This window comes from Vulpes lagopus, chromosome 8 (genome assembly GCF_018345385.1).
Source record: "Vulpes lagopus strain Blue_001 chromosome 8, ASM1834538v1, whole genome shotgun sequence".
NCBI classification, from domain to species: Eukaryota; Metazoa; Chordata; class Mammalia; order Carnivora; family Canidae; genus Vulpes; species Vulpes lagopus.
In genome coordinates, this window is record NC_054831.1 from 17041253 (window position 1) to 17060867 (window position 19615).

Consider the following 19615-nt stretch of genomic DNA (forward strand, 5'->3'; position numbering starts at 1 on the left):
AGGGGTGGAGGTGGGAGAGAGGGTATCCAGACCACTAACACATGCTTCCATTTTCTCCTGTTTGCATCCTGCCTTAACAAATTCTCCCTCCACCTCCCACTCTAGGCAGAGCTTCATCCAATTGTATCCTGGGACCGTACATCATCTTTCTAGAGCAGAATTTAATCAAGGATCTCCTACTAAGAAAATAATTTGATCTCAGGATCAGATTAGTCCAGAATTCTGGTTATTAGATACTGACTGCCCTTGACTCTTCAGGTCTTAAGTACTTGCCTGCAGTGGCCACCAAGTGTGGGTGACACATCCCAACTCTGTTCTGACCCATGTAACCTCACACCTGGAAGATGATGTTAGGTCTTGGTCCTCTGCCTTTTTGCCTGTTTGTGGCTATGGAGACCATGGACTCAATGATTTTATTTTTGTCCTTCCTCATGGGGTTTTGTGAGGTGTCATTGAGATGATTCTTACAAACTGCTAAAAGCTGGCATGTAGGAGAATGGGGGACATGGTAGGGATTCCCTAAGTTGTGCATGTCGCCTTTGAGAGTTCAACCTTAAGTCTGCTTCTTCAGTCTCCCCAGTGATTCTGTAAGTTATTTTCCACATTGACACAGTTTTCTTTTGGGTTACCCCTGTGAGAAGGACTGTATTTCTGCAACTAAATGGTGACAGATGCAGGTCAAAGAGAGAAAGGACCAAAAATGGAAGGAAAAGTAGGTCTCCGCACTGGGCATGGAGTCTGCTTAAGATTCTCTCTCTCCCTCTCCCTCTGCCCCCTACCCACCCCACATGCACATTCTCTTTTTTTCTCCCTCCCTCTCTAAAAAAAAAAATGTAAGGAAATGGACATAATCATAGATATTAAGGTATTTTAATCATGAGACCATGTATAACACTATGCTAATCAATTTGAAAACACTGATAAAACTGATAGCTTTTCAGAATACATAAAGGTATTCAAATTTACAAAAGATTAAAAAACACAAAGAAACAAATAATAATGGAAAACTGAAAATGTTATTAAATAATTACCTTCTGGACACACACTAGACCCAGCTGATTTTATGAGAAAATGATTTCTAAAACAGCAAGATATTTTATTTAACATCAATTGAGGAAATTTTTTTTTATTGAAAGTAACTCCTGTTTCTCCTACTTTCTCAGAGCTCATCATCCATCCTTATTCAAAGGCATTCACTGCTTTATGGATAAGGCAAGGAGGATGGAACAAGAAAGTGGTTGCTCAGCTTTGAGTTTCAAGGCACGTATTGCCTTATTGGAGAGACAGAGCCTGAATGCCAAAAATACTTGATTTTCGAGAGCCAGATTTTTTAGAAAGTAGTTATTTTTATTTTGTTTTTTATTTTAAAAAACTTGACTTTACAAGTCAATGGCTATAGACGAAATCACCGAGGGCACAGAGTTTAGGATCATAAGAGGACAGATTTCTTACTGGAGATTTGAAGGTGGTATTCACAGACACCAAATAAAGAGTCTCTGAAGAGTGCTTAGCACCCTGGCTTTTTCCTGGTTGAAACTGGGGGGGGGGGGCAGAGTAAGAGAAATCCTGAATAGTTTGAAAGGAGTACAAGAGCAAAGAGGTCCACAGGCTGGCTTTCCATGGCCCAACAAGCTTTGGAGGACACAGAATAAACATGGTAAGATCAAAATTGTTGAGAGAGTCATCTGGCTGATTGGCAGGTGGGGATTTGTGCCCTAGACCCTGGACAGTTAAGGGAAAGCAGACAAGCCCTAGGGACCCATGGAAGTAGTGAATGAGCAGTTGAAAAAGACTGAAGAGTTATGTCAGGACAAGGGAGATGCAGCGTTGGTGGGCTCACTGCCAAGCAGATGCTAGACCTGAGCTGAGTACCTATGGCAGCAGGAACCAAAGATAGAAGGTGGCACCAGCACCAAATATCTCATACTAGAAAGATAAGTAAGCCTCCTAGAATTCAGATCACGATGGGGAAGGGAAATGACGGGGGTGGGGATTAGATTTCAATTTATACTCTAAATTGACATGTTTCAATACGAAAGTGGCTAAAAATGGGGCACCTGGGTGGTTGGTTAAGCACCAACTCTTGGTTTCCACTCTAGTTGTGATCTCAAGGGTGCTGAGATCAAGCACTGAGTCAGACCCTGTGCTCAGTGCAGAGTCTGCTTGAGATTCTCTCTCCCGACTCCTAACTCTGGGAAACAAACAAGGGATAGTGGAAGGGGAGGTGGGCAGGGGGATGGGGTGACTGGGTGACAGGCACTGAGGGGGACACTTAACGGGATGAGCACTGGGTATTATACTCTATGTTGGCAAATCGAACTTCAATAAAAAATATTAAAAAGAGAGAGAGGGAGAGATTCTCTCTCCCTTTCTTTTTTTTTTTTTTAATTTTTTTTTATTTATTTATGATAGTCACAGAGAGAGAGAGGGGCAGAGACACAGGCGGAGGGAGAAGCAGGCTCCATGCACTGGGAGCCCGATGTGGGATTCGATCCCGGGTCTCCAGGATCGCGCCCTGGGCCAAAGGCAGGCGCCAAACCACTGCACCACCCAGGGATCCCTCTCTCTCCCTTTCGATAGAGATTCTCTCTCCCTTTCCCGCTGCCTCCCCCTATGCTCCTCCCACTTGTGCCCTCTCTCTCTCAAATAAATTAATAAATATTTTTAAAAAACCAAAAACTAAGTAGCTAAAATTTATGAGTAAGTTTTCTCTCACCAGCAAAAATGGAGTGTCTTCAACTAAGTATCTATATTGAGAAATGACAGTTATATATCTGTATCTTGGAACCTGTGTGAAATTTGTAACTGCTATAAAAATTTAATGACTACAGCTATTTCCCTAGTCAAAAAAGTGTTCACCATTATAGAAATATATAGGAAGTCTCCCAATACATTTTATAAAACTAGCATAAGTGTGACAGTAAAATCCAACAAAGTCCAAAAGAGAGTAATTACCAATCTTTCTTGTGAATAGAAAAACAAAAATGCCAAACATACTAGCAAGTTAAATCCAGTACTACAAAGACTAGTTGACATAACCAGGTTGGCTTCATACTGGAAATGCAGAATGATTGAATATTAGTACATCTATTAATGGAATGATCCCTTTAAAAATTATCATCTCAATTCCAAAAAAAATTTTGAAAATTTCCACTGTCCATTCTTAATATTGAAAACATATCTTAATGGAATGATACCCCTTGTTCATGGATTGGAAGACTTAATATTGCTAAGATGACTTCTTAGAAATTAAAAAACTTTTGTGCAGTGTGGCTCAGTGGTTGAGCGTCTGTCTGCCTTTGGCTCAGGGCGTGATCCTGAGTCCGGGGATCGGGTCCCGCATCAGGCTCCCTGTGAGGAGCCTGCTTCTCTCTCTGCCTGTGTCCCTGCCTCTCTCTCTCTCTCTCTCTCTCATGAATAAATAAATAAATCTTAAAAAATAAATAAAAACTTTTGTGCATCCAAGGAACTATCAACAGAATAAAAAACACTCATAAAATGGGATAAACTCTTTGCAAATCACATATCTGATAAGGGATTAGTATCCAGAACTCCTAAGACTCAACAACAAAAACCAAACAGCCCAATGAAAAAATGGGCAAAGGATTTGAATAGACATTTCTGTAGATATATAAATGAAAAGATGCTCAACATCACTATTTCGTTAGAGACATGCAGATCAAAACCACGGTGAGATACTATCTCACATCCGTTAGGAGGATTCTTCCAAAAAAGCAGGAAGTAACAAGGTGGTGAGGATGTGGAGGGATTGGAACCCCTGTGCACTGCTGGTTGGAGTGTAAAATAGTGTAGCCACTATGGGAGACAGTGTGGAGAGTCTTCAAAAAATTAAAAATAAAACTATCATACGAGCCAACAATTCCACTTCTGGATATGTATCTGTCTTAGGAGGGTATCAAGAAGACATGACCGGGTGTGGGATGGGTTAAATAGGGGATGAGGATTAAGGACTGTACTTGTCATGATGAGCAACAGGTAATGTATGGAATTATTGAATCACTGTACTGTACACCTGAAACTAATATAATACTGTATGTTTTTAAAAAGAGAGACAGAGGGACGCCCGGGTGGCTCAGTGGTTGAGTGTCTGCCTTTGGCTTAGGTCGTGATCCCGGAGTCCTAGGATCAAGTCCTGTATCAGGCTCCCTGCAGGGAGCCTGCTTCTCCCTCTGCTTGTGTCTCTGCCTCTGTGTGTGTGTGTCTCATGAATAAATAAATAAAATCTTTTTTAAAAATATAAAAATAAGAAGAGAGAGAGAGAGAGAAGACGTGATTGCCGATTGATCTGTAAGCTGGATCCAGGCAATTGGAGGCTCTCATCCTCCTCTCCTGTCCTTGGAATGTGTGTTCCACTTGCCTTCTCTGCTGCCAGAAACTGCCCCAAGGATACAACCCCAAGATAGAAATGTGGTGTTTAGACTATCTGGACTGGGTACATGACTAAACCCAGTTAAATCCTCTATATAAACATTTAAAATTCTAGCAGGCAGGTGTAGAGATCTGTTCATTTTGCAACAGCCCAAGACAAGCCTCATACCTAAGTTTCTTTGCTTATCAAACCTGCCACCTACCAAACTAGAGTGCTCTGCCTCTTTCTTCAGACCCCCTTTGCCCTCCCTGTACTAGAGCTAGTTTCAGATTATACCCAGAAAGCTCCTGAGGATGTTGTAAACCAACAATACTCAAAAGAGTTGAAAGCAGGACCTTGAAGAGATGTTTGCACACCCATGTTCAACAGTAGCATTATTCACAACGGCCCCAAAGTAGAAGCAACCCAAGTGCCCATCAAGAGGAATGGATGGACAAAATATGATACATATGATATATTATATATCTATGGTAGAATATTATTCAACCTTTAAAAAGGAAGGAAATTCTGACACATGCTATAAAATGAATGAACTGTGAAGACATTATGTTAAGTGAAAGAAGCCAGTCACCAAAGGATAAATACTTTATGATTCCACTCATATGAGGCACTTAGAATAAGTACTCAAATTCATTGAGACAGAAAGTAGAACAGTGGTTGCCAGGGGCTGAGGCAATGGATGGACAGTTAGTGCTTAATGGGTATGGAGTTGTGTTTTACAAGAAGAAAAATGTTCTGAAGTGGATGGTGGTGATGGTTGCACAACAATGTGAATGTACTTAATGCCACATCTATTTGCCACATGCTATCTATTTCAAAGTGATTTAAGTGGTAAACTTTATGATATGTATATTTTACCATAATTTAAATACATATTTTTTTTAAAAATTACAAACCAGCAATATCTATATAAACTGCAACTATATCTAGGTCAATCTTCAATCGAAGTTCTTCCTAAACACAGTAAAATAACCAACACCACATAAATATAAACAATTAAAAGAGAATATTGTAAAAAATTATATGCCAACAAACTGGGCAATCTGGAAGAAATGGATAAATTCCTAGAAACATACAAACTATCAAAGCTGAAACAGGAAGAAATAGAAAATGTGAACAGACCTATAAGCAGTAAAGACTTACCAAACTCAACAGCCAAAAAACAAATACTACAGTTAATAAATGGGCAGAAGGCATGAATAGACATTTTTCCAAAGAAGACATCCAGATGGCTAACAGACACATGAAAAGATGCTCAACATCACTCATCATCAGGGAAATACAAATAAAAACCATGATGAGATACCAGCTCGTACCTGTCAGAATGGCTAAAACTAACAACACAAGAAACAACAGGCATTGGCAAGGGTAAGGAGAAAGGGGAACCCTTGTGCACTATTGGTGGGAATGCAAGCTGGTGCAGGCACTGTGGAAAATAGTGTGGAATTTCCTCAATAAAGTTATAAATAGAACTACCCCATGATCCAGTAATTGCACTACTAGATATTTACCCAAAGGATACAAAAATACAGATTCGAAAGGGTACATACACCCAGATGTTTACAGCAGCATTATTAACAATAGCCAAACTATGTGGAGCACCCAAATTTCCATCAACTGAAGAATGGATAAAGAAGCGGTATACATAAAAATATATACATTATATATTTTATATGTTTATTTACTTATTATATATTAAATATTAATTTAAATAATATAAAATATATTTATAATATATATGATGGTATATTACTCAGCCATCAAAAAGAATGAAATCTTGCCAATTACAATGATGTGGTTGGAGCTAAGTATGTATTATGTGGTATGTAATATGTCAAAGTGTATTATGCTAAGCTAAATAAGTCAGAGAAAGACACATACCATATGATTTCACTCCTATGTGGAATTTTAGAGACAAAACAGGTGAACAAATAGGGTGGAGAGGAAGAGAGCGCAAAACAAACCATAAGAGACTCTTAATGATAGAGAACAAACTGAGGGTTGATGGAGGAAGGTGGGTGGGGGAAGGGCTGGATGGGTGATGGGTATCAAGGAGCGCTCTTGTTGTGATGAGCACTGAGTGTTGTATGTAAGTGATGAATCACTAATTCCATCCCTGAAACCAATATTGTACTGTATGTTAATTAACTAGAATTTAAATAAGATCTACATTAAATCAACGCATATTTGAAGAAAATTATAAAAATTTAATATAAAAGAAGTTTAGATTTTTTAAAGTACATTGAATCAACGGAGAGGTAGCTATATATCTCATTGAAATAGTTTAATATTTAAAAAATATCAATGATCTTTAAATGAATTTATAGATATAAAGTAATTTCAACAAAAATTTGTGTTTTTAGTGCAAGTTTAGAAAATAAGTTAAATTTCTTTTGGAAAAAATCAGTATAGCAGAATTGTCAAAAATTATTTGAAAAAGAAAGTTAAGGGAGTATGAAGGGAAGAAGATCATGTCTTATTTATTTTTTTCCTGTAAAGCTATAACAATTAAAACATTATGGTTCTTCACAAGAATAAATAGCTCCATGAGACAGCACTGAAAGTCTAGGAGCAAACCTAAGTATGAGTGGTTATTTAATATATGATAAAAATGAGATTTAAATTAGGGAAGTACAGAAGCTAAGACAATCGACTATTCAGAAAAACATTAATTTCAGTTGAAATAGTTCAACATGAAATACAAAACTATAAAAATGTGAGAAAAATAATACAAAACATGTATATAATATTGGGAGGGAAGTCTTTCTAAGATTAGACGCAAAGAAAAAAAAACAAAAGCAAGAAGTGGATATCTCTTAAGAAAGAAAATTGAAATTTTTGTATGCCCGTACACAAGCATTAAATTATGAGATGCCAATAAACAAGATGGAAGTCAAGCAACAAACTGGGAAATAATATTTATAACAAATGACAAAAGATTAATATTCTTAATACATAAAGAGCCATTATAAACCAATAGGAAGAATGTATCATTGCCCTGAAAAATAAGTAAAGCTCACAAACAATTCAAAAAGGATGAACACATGACTGAAACCATGTTCCTGCCTATTCACAACAAAGAACACAAGTTGAAACCAGGTACATCTTAATATATAATAAATGTAAAAAAAAAAAACAACAACAAAGCCAAAAATACATAATAAATATCAAAAGCCATAAACATTTTTATACAGTTTAACCCAGGAATTCTAGTAGGAATTAACCCAAGGAAATGTCCATGTATTTGCAGCATTATTTGTAATAGCAATAGTTTGGAAACCATAGAATTCTAACAAGAGGGAATGAGACTTTTTTTTTTTAACTGATTGTATTTCAGGTAGAAAATAAAGCATTAGAAATAATGTAAAAAAATTAGTAAGTGTGGGGCACCTGGGTGGCTCAGGAGGTTAAGCGTCTGCCTTCAGCTCAGGTCATGATCTCAGAGTCCTGGGATTGAGCCCTGCATCGGGTTCCTGCTAATTAGGGAGCCTGCTTCCCCCTCTCCCTGTCCCCACCCCTCCCCCCCCCCCCCACTCTGTTCCTGTGTGCGCGCTCTCTCTCAAATAAATAAATAAAAATCCTTTTTAAAAAAAAAAAAAATTACTAAGTGCTATGGAAAGATGCACACAGCTATAGCAGGGTTCCAAGAGGAACTTGATGCACACTCAAATTGGGATAAATCAAGGAGCAATTAATAAAAGGGCTACTTACAAAGATGAGGCCAGAAAATAGGGGGACACCTGAAGGTGTCGAAGTAACTGAGAACTAGTAACAACAAACTGTCACTAGACCTCGAGGGCTTTGGGGAGGGAGTGCGGGGACCACAGCAAGCTCAGTGAGGCACTTAGGATGCAGGATTTGAGGACACATTCACCCTCAGGGTTGTGCAAGTCACAGTGAGTGCCTCCTTACATGTTTGCGCCAGAGGCACCTGCCTCACCCCATGCTAGTCCTGGCCCTGGGGGACGGGGCTATTAAAGGCACCTAGAAGGAAGATCCTGCAGAAATGTCTGTGAGGAGAGGAATGGTAACCTTTCACAGGGGGCCAGAGGCAGCAGACTCACCCGGAAGCCAGAGGGCAAGGCTGCTTTATAGTCAGCCTCTGGGACAGACCACAGGACAGACCACAGGACAGAGAAAAAGTGGATCCAAGGGTCACAGAGACTTCCCTAGAATGACACAAACTTAAGCAAAACAGGCAGTTTCCAAAGCACTATCTAAAATCCGATGCTTATTTTTACATCAATTTTATTTAGTCCTATACCTGGGGTGTAACATTACATTATGGTTGATTTTTAAATAGTTTTCGCTTTTATATGTATTCACTAAATCTAGTGTAATGAATGTCATACAAAGAAAAAGAGGGAAACAATTCCAAAAATCATATGTAGGTTATGGCCTGAAGAAGATGAAGTAAAAAGCGTGGATGAAAAAAGTCAAAATATTTATAGGGGTTGCTTTTGGGCCATGAGCGTTTACAGAGTTATGAGTGCTTATTTCTTGGGGGGCAAGCGTTGTAGTTTTGTTTTTGTGTGTGCATCTTAGCCATTTTCTTTCTTCAAAGTGTCCTAAAGTGAAGGTGTATCTTGCTAGCATAAGTCCAGAAGCTATTCAATAAGTAGATTGGAGAGAGGCCAAGAGAGGGGTGCAAGAAGGAGAGGAGAGAGGAAAGAATCTCTGTAAATGGCCCCCTGTCCTTCCTGTGAGCTGACACCCCGAGCTCAATTATATTTATCTAATGTGTACAATTATATGATTTCTTGGGCTCCTTTTGCTCCAAAACTCCTTTTATTTTATTTTATTTTTCCAAAATTCCTTTTAAAGAAGAAACACAACTCTTATTTGGCAGTCCTGGTAACCTGCGTTGATGGTCATGAGACAAGGCTGACCAAGACACGGCCTAAGTAGAGTACGGACACGGAGCAGGAGCTGGGAGCGCCACCTCCCTGCAGGCCTGAGCATTGCAGCTGAGCGCTAAGAGCCCATTTCCAGGCTCCAGGACATGCTGCCCTCTGCATGCCTCCTTGCAGGCGCCAGGTGCTGACCCCCTCTTCCTTCCCTGGCCAAATTCCAGTTCACTGTGTTTCTAGAGTCTCTTGTCTTCACAACGCTTGCCCCGCCGGAAATAACTGCTCATGACTCTGTAAGCACTCATCACCTAAAAGCAACCCTGTAAATTTTTTGGACTTTTTTCCTCCAGGCTTTTTACTTCATCTTCTTCAGGCCGTAACCTACATATGATTTTTTGAACGTTTCTCTCTTTTTTTTCTCTCTCTCTCTTTTTATGACACCCATTCTATTAAATTTAACGAATATGTAAAAGCAAAAACTTGGGTCTTGACCTCCTCGAGGTGAATTCAGCATTCACAAGTGTGAGCCATCCAACACTATGGCTTCCTGGGTCCCGGACTGCCTCACTTTCTAGAGCTTAGCTTCTATTCTATCTCCACCACCCACTCCCCAGGGCACACTTGGAAGCTCCTTTGTGCCTAGAACCATTGCACTTCTGCAGCTTGCACCCTCACATCCCTGTTCAGCCCATCCTTGCAGCTCTCCCACTCAGCCACTGCTTCCCACTGCAGCTGTCTCCTGGCCTCATCCAATCCATCTGTCTTGTGCATTGCTTGTTTTCTGCTATCATCGTGTCCCTCTTTCCAGCCCAGCCTCCTCAAACTGCAACCATCAGCTCAGTGCCATCTTTTTTTAAGATTTATTTATTTATTGGAGACAGAGAGAGAGAGGGCAAGCAGGGGGAGAGAAACCTAAGCAGACTCCTGCTGAGCACAGAGCCCACCACGGGGCTTGATCTCCCCACCCTGAGATCACAACCTGGGCCAAAACCAAGATTCAGTGGCTTAACTGACTGCGCCACCCAGCACCCCTCAGCACCATCTTTTACCTTCTCCTGGATGTCTAACCTAGGAAGTTCCAGACAGAACTCCAGCCCTGGAGGAATCTGACTTCTTGCCTTGTCTCTCTGTAACCCAGGCTGTTGATGAGAAAGCACACAACTCAACAGATGGTTGCCACTAAAATGGGGTGGTCCGTTGGGTCCTCAATGTTGCACTGTTTGTGATTTTCTAGTCCCTTCTTTCCCTCCCATTCGCCCTGGTAATAATTTCAAACCTTTCAACCCTCAGCAAATATCCCTACCTCTCTTTCTTAGTTCTTTTTTACTGGGAAAAAATAGGATTTATGAAACAAGAACTACCTTCTCTACCTTCCTCCCAAAATAATGGGAAGGTATCCCTCCCTAGGTCCAATGCTTATCCCTCTTCCTGTACTTCAGTCCTGGCCCTGACATGCTAAGTTGGCCCCTCCATTGTTTCTCTCCTTTCCTGTATCTAATCCCTCCCTTTCAACTTGCCAGCACGTAAACATTTTTTAAATTATATATAGAGAGATAAAGCGAGCAGGGGGAGGGGCAGAGGGAGAGAGAGAGAATCTCTGGCAGACTCCACAATGAGCACAGAGCCTGACACAGGGGCAGGATCCCAGGACCCTGAGATCATGACTTGAGCCAAAACCAAGAATTGGGCACTTAACCAACTGAGCCACCCAGACGCCCTAGCTTTAAACATTCTCGAGTCTCTTCCAACTATAAAAGATCTCTCTGCAGTGGATGCCCCAGATGCCCCCTCTGGACTGAGGCATTCAATCTCCCAGCTGCTGGAAGTGTAGCCACTGGCTGCTCACACCTGAGGCCCCCCCTGAGGATCGTCAAGGAGAGTTGCCTGGTCTCAGGTAACCCCTGTTCCCTGGGGTGGGTAGCTAACTGACTGGTGCTAGAGTATTTGAAGGGTACTCTGGATTTGTTTTAAGCAGATAAGGAAAGACATACAGGCATGCAGATGACTGTCATGAAGGAAAAGTTTATACACACAGATCCCTAGAAATAGAAGGCAAGACACACCATGCAAGGCCATGTGGAGAAGTGCACATTTCTATCAGGAGACAGGGAAGCAAGGAGAAAGAGAGGAAAATGTGGGCAATAACTTTTATTATGTCTTCCATGGGAAAAGTGATGCAAGGCAGCATAAGTAGGTTTAAGATTGGCTAGTTTGAATAATTTTATGGACTTTAGGATATAAGAGCTGTCCCTCGTCATCTAGCGTCTGACCTGAAGTAACTAGTATGGGGGTTAGTGGCCTTGAGTGTAAGAATCCTTTAAGAGTCCCATAAAGAAAAAAATAATAATAATAAAAAGAGTCCCATAAAGGTGGCAGTTTGAGGGTCTGAACTCTTGATTGGTTGTGAAAGTCATGCTTACAGGGGAGTCATTTGCTACCTCTAAGAATTAGCTAGTCGTGCCAGGAGCAGTCTCTCTGGGATCAGCAAGATATTAAAATGTGAGAAAAATACAGAAAATAAAAAGGCATGATTAATAAAGGGGGTGAAGTCTCAATCCTGCTTGCCCTGATTCTGGGTCAACTCTGAAGGCCACTCTAGCTCCACAGCTCCCAGAGCGCTCTGCTCAGGCCTGTGTCACCACGGGCCACACTCCAGTTCCACCTCTGCTCCTCGTGCTGCACCACCCCATTGACTGCCACCAGCAAACCTGCATCTCAGCACCTGCCTCCCAGGGAACCCACCCAAGACGGTCTCTCTCACTGCCAGACCCCCAACCTCCCCTCATCTTTCCTTCCCAGCCAAACTTGGGGGCACCACCTCTGCTCACTGTCTCCACCTCTACAAATCCACAGCCACACTTTCTTCTCAGTGGTTCTCAAACTTCAGTGTGAATCGGAGTCACAGGGAGGGCTTGTTAATGCAAGCGTTGCACAACAGGACCTCCAGAGTGTCTTGACGGAGTAGACCTGAGGTGCGGCCCACAGTCTGCCCTTCTAACAGGCTGCCACATTGGAGAAGCCCCTGCCCCACCAGTTCCCCACGTCTGTCAAGAGGAAGTCCACACTTCTGAGGCTCTTCAGGTGGCTGACAGGTGGTCAGCCTCACCTCTTGCCAGGCCTCTCTGTTATCCAGTCATTGCCATACTTGTGCTTTCTCCTAGAGAGATGCTTGCCCTTGTGCCTCTGGGCCTTTGCACGTGTCTTGTTTGCTCTGGCAGGTGCTTCCTCAACACCCCTGAATTCTTTCCCCTGCCTGGCTCCCTCCTTGTCAGCTTCTTGTCTCTTTTCCAGTCATTTCTTCAGGGAAGTCTTGATCCTCTAAAGAGAGGCAGCCCTCACTAAATTATCACCGAGTGGAAAACGAATAATGGTGGAGGTGCTGCTCTTTCATTATAGAAACCCCCTCCTCTGGGCTGAGGCAAAGATGGAAAAGACAAAGGAAGAATACGGTGGGGAGTGCTGGGCCACACTGGAGGCTCCCCGGGGGGGACAGCAGGGAAGAGGCACCTGCAGGAGGAGGGGCACATAGCAGGTGTTCTCTTGCTTAAAGCTCCTCTAGCCTTAAACAAAGACATGCCTGTCCTGCTCAGCTCGGCCCCCTCAGCCCACAACCTGGGGCAGATGAAACCCATCCCCTTGGGACACCTGGGTGGCTCAGTGGTTGGGTGTCTGCCTTCAGCCCAGGGCGTGATCCTCGAGTCCAGGGATCAAGTCCCACATCGGGCTCCCTGCATGGAGCCTGCTTCTCCCTCTGCCTATGTCTCCTATGTCTCTGCCTCTCTCTGTGTGTCTCTCATGAATAAATAAATAAAATCTTTATAAAAAAAAAAAAAGAAGGAAGAAAGAAAGAAAGAAAGAAAGAAAGAAAGAAAGAAAGAAAGAAAGAAAGAAAGAAAGAGAAACGAAACTCATCCCCTGCACCAGCTCTCCTGGGGGAGCCACCCCCTCCCCCAATCTGGGGCCTCCAGCCAGTTCTGGTGAGAGTCATGTGATCACTTGGGCGTGCATGACAAGCTCCCCAGAGTGATGCTTTGAGGGGTGACCTTGTTGTCTGGGACAGAGCCCTCTCCTTGCACGCTTGCCGCTGTCTGTAAGGGCTGGACTGCTGCCTGGGGTGGGGGTGGGCAGGGGCGGGGGGCAGGACCCCACTCGCTCTTCCTCCCCAGATATTTGGCCCCAATTTCCAGGTCCAGGTTACGTAACACCTGAGGAGAACTACACTCCCCTGTCACCCACACCTCTTCCCTTTCGTGGAGCATTTCACAGACGCAGCTGCTTCTCAGAGAAGGTCTATTTTGGGAGCTGTTTTCATTTGACCTATATTAAGCACAGTCACAAGGCAGAGGCAAGTTGCAGGGTGCAGGGTGGCCTGCTTGCTCTTTGTGCTTTTTTAGTGTGACGGGTGAGAAAACCAGCCAAGCTGGTGCCCACAGCTCTGGAGCTGAGAAGGGAGTGGCCCAGGGAGCTCGCCGTGGCATCAGGCTACAGAAAGCTCTAGGTGCAGGCGGTCCACCTGTAATGGTGTAGGCCCGGGCTGCCTCCCCTTCCACAAGTCTGGTTTGTGTCCCCCGAGGCCCCACCAGAAGATAATACTTTGTTCACTGCAGCACAGGTCAGGGAGAAATGTAGGTTCCCTGCAGGCCCAGAATATACCAGGCCGGGAAGAGTCTGGGCCTGTGAAGTGCAGCTCGTGGAGTTTTAATGGGCCGAGCCCCCTCCATGGGGAATTGCCTTTCCTGGGTTAATATTTAAATCACATGACCAGCAGGGGGAGAGAACGGGCTGCTGGGAGCCATCTGGCCCAGGTACTGTGCACAAACAGGTACTGCTTAGAGTCCACATCACTTTGAGGGCCTGTGGGGAAAATGAGAACAGAAAGGATTCATCCACTAAGTGTCCTGCTTGCCCCTGCACCACTGTTTTCTTTTTTTTTTTTTTTTTAAGATTTTATTTGTTTATTCATGAGAGACACAGAGGCAGAGACATAGGCAGGGGGAGAAGCAGGCTCCCCACGAGGAGCCTGATGTGGGACTCGATCCCAGGACCCTGGGATCCTACTCCTGAGTCAAAGGCAGATGCTCAACCACTGTTTTCTCCCTTGGCACCCAGGTGCCCCTCTCCACTGTTTTCTCCCTTGGCCTCTTCTTGTCTCCCTAGAAACAGAGGCCCAACCCCAGAATCTCAAGCTCTGCTCCACACTGCTGACCCCAAGAGCTATATCTCTGGCACCTCCTCTCCCCTGAGGGTCAGGCCCACATCTCCAAACAGTTGTTCCACTGATGCATCACATTCAAAAATTCAAACTGCATGCCTCCTCCATACTCAGATCAGCCCCGACTGAGGACGCTGCTGTTGGCCTGGTCTCCCATGTGCCCCTGCTCTGTCTGCCCTTGAAGGGCTGGAGTGGACACTGATGAGGACTTCCCAGGCCAGCTGGGGAGGTGCTTATGTCGCATCCCCTCAGAAGTGCTGGAAAAGAATCCTAGCTATGTCCTGTGCAGCAGACAGGGGGGCTTCTGCTCTCACCCATTGCAATCTGGTTAGTGAATGGCTCTCCTGGAGATGCTTGAGTGGGTCACGCACACCAAAGTGACCCACATGATTCCCACCAGAGTGGCTGGGAGCAGCTAAAGAAGTGGGGATGCCACTGTCCTGGGAGAATTGGTGGATGGCACTCCCTTAAGAGGGGGAGAGACAAGAGAGGCCACAGCAGCTGAGCTTAGCAGGGTGTGAACTAAGGGCAGAAAGGAAAGGAAATTTTTAAACTTGAGTCTTTGGCCTGGAGGGACTGAGGCTGACAGAGAGAATGGGTAGCACATTTTAGGCAGGGACACAGGCCTGAGAAGGAACAGAGATAGGGTAAGGCAAAGCACATCCCGCACACGGGGCACATGGGATGCTCTGAGAACACAGCAAAGGGGATAGGAGAAGAGGGGAACCAGCTTGAGGAGGGTTGAGTTCAAAGGTGTCTTTCCAGCTGGGTGGCTGGCTCCTTTCCTTCCTCCGATATCTCTTCCTATTCCCCAGGGCATGACAAGTCCTGGTCACCCCATCACCCCAGGGGGCTCCTGGGTGCGAGTGTGGAAGCAGTAGGACACTTTCTGCAGCCTGAGGCAGAGACAGTGGCAGACAGAGGACTGCAGACCACCCAGTGGTCTCCCAGGGCAAGGCCTCCTCTCACCAAGGGCAGGAAAGCTTGGCGCTGGAGGAGGGCAAGCGGGGGGCCAAAGGACCAAAGGAAAGGACCCTGAAAGCATTGCCAAATAGAAGCAATGGAGGGATTTGAGAAGAAATATCCATTTTGCTTCATTAAGGAATAAAGAAAAGGCAATATTATTCTCTACTCGAAGAAATACCAAAAAGAAGACTAATGGGGTAGGAGGGGAGGGAAAAACCCCAAGAGGGGATATTGGCATTTTCAGTTGGGGTAGATGCCGGAAGCATTGTTTCTGTTGATACAGCATCATCGGTAAAATACATCTTTTTCCAAAGATAAAATACACATCAAGATGCAAGCTCTCATGATTTGACTGCGTTTCCCCTCTTTCTGCTAATTTGGAAATGTCCCAGTGAAGACAGAAAAGCTTCTTGTGCGCTGAGCACATGCTACTCAAAGGCAGGAAAATGACTTTCACCCCGATATTCCAGTGCTCAGCACTTCACTCAATAAATACTTGGTGAAAGACCAAATTTGTGAAGAAAGAGGCTCCCTGACAATTACAGCTCACCTCTAGAGGAGCTGGCTAATTCCAGCATGGTATCATCCATTGATGGTAACATTAGGCAGCTGTTAAAAAGGTACAGGAAAGGAATGCTTGGGTGGCTCAGTGGTTGAGCATCCGCCTTCGGCTCCAGTAATGATCCCGGGGTCCTGGGATCAAGTCCCGCATCGGGCTCCCTGCATGGAGCCTGCTTCTCCCTCCACCTATGTCTCTGCCTCTCTCTCTGTGTCTGTAATGAATGAATAAATTAAACTTAAAAAAAAAAAAGGTACAGACAAACAAGTAGCTGTAAATATATTTGGGGACAATTCAGGGAACTGTGAGTACCAACTGGGTAGAAGATGATATCAGAGAATTTCATGTCAGTTTACTTCAGGATGATGATGGTTCTGTGGTTACTTATGCTGGACAATGTCCTTTTGGAGGGAATGCGTGTTGAAGTATTTCGGAGTAAGTGTCATAATATCTGTGTAGGGGCCAGAGACAGCCACTCCAAGATGGGGTGCTTCAGCATGAAGATTATTTTGAGTTAAAAGCAATCAAAAAGCAGCAGATTCAAGAAAAGCTCTTCACCTCCCCCTCAAATGCCTAAAAAGAGTGTAGGTAGAGGACTTGCTCCGGGAACAGAGCTGTCACCCCAGATCACTACGTTATGATCTGAACTAGGTGTGGCAGACAGGGAGGAACCTAGCCAGGCCTGATCCAACTCCTGTATGTCCCATTGTTTCTGGGGGGCCCAGCAGACACTTGCTTGCCTGACTCTTTCTCAGCTTCCTGTGAATTCCATGCCTTCCCTTTGACGTCCCAGACCCCGACCCCTTCTTCTAAGGTGACATCTGTTCCTCATTTTATCTACCTATCTTTGGAATTCATGTCCATGTGGATTAATATGTATATGAAATCAAATTTGATTTTTCTCTTGTTAGCGTGTCTCAAATCAATTTGATTTTTTTTTTTTTTTGAGAGAGAGAGAGCATGCCCTCAGGTGAGGTGAGAGAGAGGCTGAGGGAGAGGGAGAATCTTAAGTAGATTCCACACCCAACACAGAGCCTGAGGGGAGGCAGGCCTCCCTGCGGGGCTTGATCTCAAGACCTTGAGATCATGACCCTGAGATCCTGACCTGAGCTGAAATCGAGAAGGACGCTTAACTGACTGAGCCACCCAGGCGCTGCATCAAGTTGATTCTCAGTCCAGCTAGAAGGACCTTGAAGATGTTGCTCCTCAACATCTACAAATTGTTTTGAAAAAAATTTGGCCAAAAAAGAGCATGAAAAATGTTAACAAATTGTTAAGTCTAGGTAATGGGAATGAGTATTTATTGGATTATTTCTTTTCAATTGTTCGATATGTTTGGGAATACATATGGTAAAAAATGTTTAAATATGATTTTAAAATATAAAATGTGTCTACTACACAACATGAGGCTAGAATCAAGAAAAAAATCTAAGATCGATAAATAAACAAAAAATGTATAAAAAGCATATAACACGGAGATAATAGAACTGAAAGGAATTGCTGCTCTGCTGTTGAAATTATGGAAGATATCTTTTACTTACCTACCTGTTATGTTTTGTTATCCTTGAAAAGCATGTTTGCTTATTTGCAATAAGCAAATCACTGCCTAACTTCCTATATCCTTTATATACTGTCATGATATTTTTGCATGTACATATACCTACTTTATTAATCTTTTATGCACCAAGTTATTTAACATACCAAGTTGCAACTCTATGTTTGCTTTTATCACTGACCTATGGGATGCAATAAAGCAATTAAAACAGTTCGTACCTTAAGAAAAAAAACCTACCCACATTTATTGCTTTAGTGACATTTTACAATTGAAGGAAAAGCTAGCAAAATGTTTCCTTCTTTCTGTACTATCTTTCTTCCCTCAACATTAATTAATTTGTTTATTATTTTGGTCAATAATAATTTTTTTTGTAGCACATCTAGGTGGTTCAGTCAGTTAGATTCCAGCTACTGAAGTGTTTCTGGGCTGCTTTGTAGCACGTGAGAGAGATCTCAGTACCCAGCATCACTGGACCGTCGCATCAAAATATCTGCTTATGAAACAAAAGGAATTGAAATAGCTTTATTCCAAAGGGCCCCAGTCTTATTGTGCCTGGGATCCTTTTCATTGAACATCACATTAAGAAGCACTAAGATCAATGAGTGCCTAGGTGGCTCAGTTGGTTAAATTTTTGCCTTCAGCTCAGGTTGTGATCCCAGGGTCCTGGAATTGGGTCCCATATCAGGCTTCCCCCAGGGAGCCTGCTTCTCCCTCTGCCTATGTCTCTGTCTCACTCCCTGTGTCTCTCATGAATAAATCAATAAAATCTTAAAATAAAATAAAATAAATACTCTTTATACCAACTCTGGGGCTCTGAGTGGGTCCTCACATATACCATCTGATTGTCAGGAATGTACTAATTTATACTTCCATCAAGCAGAAGGAGTTGAGTATCATCATTTCAAAAAATTCTTACTGATTCAACAGATTAAAAATTGATCTAATTTTCACTTTTTAAAAATAACCGAGGTTAAGCCTCTTTACAAAGTTTCCATATTTATTGCCTTTTAAAAAATGAATTATATTTGCATGTTCTTTGCCTATTTTATTTGCTAATGCAACTTACTGGTAAATTAAAATCCTTCAGGTTTTATATGTTTAATTGTTACATTAGAATATTTATGAGGGGGATCCCTGGGTGGCTAGTGGTTTAGCACCTGCCTTTAGCCCACGGTGTGATCCTGGAGTCCCGGAATTGAGTCCTGATTGGACTCCTTGCATGGAGCCTGCTTCTCCCTCTGCCTGTGTTTCTGCCTCTCTCTCTCTCTCTCTGTGTGTCTCTCATGAATAAATAAATAAATAAAATCTTTTAAAAAAAGTTTATGAGGACAGTGAAAAAAATGTGTATTTATCTTACCAGTGTGAAGAGAAATGAGAATTCATTTAATCGTCAAATTCCTTAATAATTCTGAAAAACAGAAGGGTCAGTTCATTTCATCGGGACAATTTTGATTGTTATCCTAGCTATCTTCAAAGTGAAAGTCTGAACTAATGTCCGATACCAAGTTTTTTTAAAAAACAAACTCTGTGGATATTTAAAATTAGAGCTCCAAATTCCAAGGAATCCAATCTTCTAACAGCTTAGTGTGACATCCCAAATACCTTCAAAATCCCAAATTACGACTTTGTGTTTCTGCTTGATTGCACGAAATGCATCTCATCCCGTAGCTATGACCCCAAAACAACACCTAACATTCGTTCAAGTCTCCCTTTTTAAACTTTCCCTTTTAGCCATAGGTAATACAAAGAAAACACTAAATTGCTCTAAGCTGCTCCTTCTTTCATGTCATACTTTATCTACAGAGATTTAAGCAAAAAAAAATTTGTCCACAACTTTTTCAATTTTATTTTTTTTTAACTTTTTCAATTTTAAACTGCCTACTGGTTTTCCTCTGAGATTTACAAATGCATTTATTCAGAACTCAACTGCAGTATATATAAAAGGACTGCTTGTGAGAATGTATTTTTTCCTTCCGATCCCATTTCCTATTGTAAAAGCCAGTTGTCAGTGCCTGGCACGGTGCCTGCCATAACTAGTTCAATAAATGATGACTGGAGCTGATTTGAGCACTGATAAAAGCGA

The 19615-nt window shown here is 42.8% G+C and overlaps 1 protein-coding gene across 2 annotated transcripts in view; it reads right to left on the bottom strand.

Moving 5' to 3' along the window:
- Nucleotides 1-19615, bottom strand: part of PEBP4 (phosphatidylethanolamine binding protein 4) — a 248890-nt gene that overhangs the window by 223850 nt on the left and 5425 nt on the right. The gene's annotated exons all lie outside the window — the stretch shown is intronic.